Source organism: Gopherus evgoodei, chromosome 12, assembly GCF_007399415.2.
Source record: "Gopherus evgoodei ecotype Sinaloan lineage chromosome 12, rGopEvg1_v1.p, whole genome shotgun sequence".
NCBI lineage: Eukaryota > Metazoa > Chordata > Testudines > Testudinidae > Gopherus > Gopherus evgoodei.
This window is the reverse complement of record NC_044333.1, coordinates 7,634,889-7,638,409: the sequence shown is the minus strand read 5'-3', so window position 1 is coordinate 7,638,409 and position 3,521 is coordinate 7,634,889.

Below are 3,521 nucleotides of genomic sequence, written 5' to 3'. Positions count from 1 at the left end.
CCGTCCCCCTTCCGTGCTGTCTCTTGAGAACTCTCCTCTGCTCGATGGTATTTTTATCTGCTGATTCTTTGTTCCATGTGTGAGTTTCCTGCCAGTATCCCCTGCCCACTTCCCTAATGTTTTCTCACATTCTGTCACACTGAACATTTCAAATCACATGGTGAATTTAAAAATATTGCTGTTGAATTAATTTTTAAACTTCCTCTCTTCTCTATCAAATTCTACACTAACCCGGCCTTTCAAAGTTTGACAGGATCAAACCAGCAACGTTCCTGGCCCTGAATCTTCCTCTTCAAGGTCTGAGTCATTTCTATTCCAGTTGTATCCTCTCAGAGGGGGTGTAGATCGGGGTCCACAATAACAAATATACCATGTAAAATACAGGTGTCATTCCCAAAGAGTGGTGCAGTGGGGTCGTAGTACAAAGAGTGAGCAAAATGGAGGGGCAGTTTTATCTTTGCTTTGGAAAATCTCATCAGGTTCTATTCCCTTCTGCAAAACTAAACCCAAATCCAGCCATGGATCACACCTGAGTCCTATTTTATCTGAGCCCCCACAGATCAGGAAGGGTTTTGGTGGGCAGTTCTGCTGTTGGCCCATCAGTCCCTCATACTGACATGCTGCCTGCATATGGAAGGCCTTGGTAGCTGCAGTATTAAATCTGTGATTAAAAATGAAAATCCCCAATGCCTGATACATGCTGCCACATCCAGGAGATGGCAGACCGAGGTGCACAGATGTGATGTCCCTTCATACAAAATGATGTAACTTAACTCTGCACAGGAAATGACCCACATCTGGCAATCTAAGTTTAAAAAGAAGACTGTGTTTTACTTAACCAGAAGAGCAGTGCAGCATCCACTGGTAATAAGCAATGCCCCAATGGAGAGTAAGCAAAGCAAGAGGTCACACCAGTGACGGAAGGAGGAGAGCAGCTGTACCTGGTGTGATAAGGAATGTCCCTGGTGATTGTGTTTGGGAAGAAGGCAACAGTGTTGGCCATACATGTCTAGGTGTGAGCAATGCAACAGTTCTCAGCTGTCATGATGGAGGCAAGGAAGTATGTCACACCTGCCAAGAGGAAGGCAATGCAGATGGGCAAAAGGAAATCTCACAGTTCTTCAGACAGGCTAAGGTGAGATTTACGCTAGTGGCTGTATTCCATGTCTATGTGTGTGGTTGTGCAATCACCCCCCATTTTCCCCCCAGAACGAAGTGTCTGCAGGCAAACAGAGAGGGAGGGAGCTAGGCCACCTAAAGGGTGCGGTGTTCCTCCCTCCGGCTGTGGCCGGGCCCCGTTCCCATGCCAACTGGCACCATGGATGGGGTAAGGGGAGTGTACCAGGTTTCGAGTTTCAATCATCCTCCACCCCCAGTCCCATAATGTTCTGAATCCTTTTCTGCCTGGTCCTTTCCCAATCTATAAAGGGCCGTGTCCCCCATTTTCACCAGTAGACATGAATGGCGCTGACCACATCAGAACAGCTTTCTGCTGTGCTCTTACTACTCACCTACAAAGAGGGGCTGCACAGAACAGGGCTGGATTCTGGGGGTTAGGTCCAGGGAGGGGAAGGGGACACTACTTATCTGAGAAAAAAGTTAGTCCTAGCAGTATCAGACTCAGAGAGACTTTAAAGGTCAGAAGGGACCATTTTGATCATCTAGTCTGACCGCCTGCACAACGCTGGCCACTGAATCTCACCCATCCACTCCTGTAACAAACCTCTAACGTATGTCTGAGTTACTGAAGTCCTCAAATCGTGGTTTGAAGATCTCAAGCTGCAGAGAATGCTCCAGCATGTGACCCGTGCCCCAGGCTGCAGATGAAGGTGAAAAACCTCCAGGGCCTCTGTCAATCTGCCCTGGAGGAAAATTCCTTCCTGACCCAAATATGGTGATCAGTTAAACCCTGAGCATGTGGGCAAGACTCACCAGCCAGCACCTAGGAAAGAATTCTCTGTAGTAACTCAGATCCCACCCCATCTAACATCCCTTCTAACAGTCCTCTCTCCTTTGGAAGATGACAAAATTCTACTATCCCTGGCCCTGGGGGCTGGCTTCTCCCCGCACTGTGCCATGCTGCACAAGTTCAGAAATAAGGGTGCATAAGGAAGCCGATCTGGCAGTTGGATAAACACAGTGTAATGGTGTTTTGCTGTGGAGAGGTGAGGGGCTTGTGGTGTTGCTCTGAATCTCCAGGGAACCAGATAAAGGGGCAAAGTCTCTTTCTTTCCCTGTGCTTTTCCCTGTTAGGCAGGCACAGAGGCAGGATTTTCTGGTGATGCTGGGGCAGGGTGGGTCAGGAGGTGGTCATAGCATGGAAACTCCATGTGCTTGATGAGGATATAGTCAGTTTCCAGTCGATTTGCCTCCCAGTCCTGTAAGCACATTTCAACAAATTTGTGGTGAAGCGGAAGCTGAAGTTGGGTCTGAACGATCAAGGGCAGTACATATCTGCTTAATCCACCCTCACAGCCGATCAAACCCCTCCATTCAGTGACATGTAGAGGGGTGACCATTTGCAGAAACATCTCTCTGGCACAGAGTGCCGGATCTCCTCCACTGCGTTGGAAAGCCATGTCCCTGTTCCATGCTCGTACCTTGACAACCTCTGTTTTCTCCAAATGTTGGCTGGCCTTTAAAGAAGAAATTGTAAGCTGGTAGCATTGCCCCTGGTATGAACTTCCACTCCCCGGCCTTCTGAGAGTCTGTGAAAATTCTAAATTTTTAAAAAACCTTAGTACATGTATCTTAGTACCAGTAGCCTCTGTTCCTTCCTAATGGGCTGCGAAAGCTGCCTGGGAACCAAGGATGATCTAACAGTCACATTCCTGGAATGCTGAAAAGTATCAATATTGTGGCCTCCTTCAGCAAATTATGATAAGGGGGAAGATTTCTTGGGTTTTTTTCCCCACCCAAAAAAACCATATAATGCTACCCGTGTCTCTGAAATGGTAGGGCCTTCAGTTTCCTGGAGGGAAACCATTCTGCTAGAAGGGCAGGAGCAGCACCCCAGAGACAGACGGAGTAAGACTCTCTAGCACCTGGTTATTGGCATGGACAGGAGGAATCAGGAGCAGTTTGAGTTCCTCAGGGCACCAGAGGATCTGACTCTTCAGAAGCAAAAGACACCATGTGATGGGGTGGACTGCTCCAAGAGGCTGCTTGCTGGAGGCCTCAGTGTCCTTCCACATCCATCCCAGGAAAGGCGCAATAGAGGAGACCTCCAAGCAGCCTACAGTGGCTGCAGGTGAAGTAGCCAATGAGGGCCCAGGAGGGCCCTGTAAAAAGGAGCTCCCTGGGCTGCCTTTCTGGCTCTCTCTGGCTGGGTGCGGTGAGCAGCTGGGGAGAGGAGGGAGACCTCAGACGGCAGGTCTAGTGCAGGGAGACACTCAGCCAAGAGGCCCTGCAGGCCAGACTTGGAGGGGGATCGTAACCCTGGATGCTGGGAAGAAGGGTCCTGCCATCTAGAGCCTGAGGGTGTGTAGCTACCGCCACAGCAAGTGTCCGACCCACAGTGT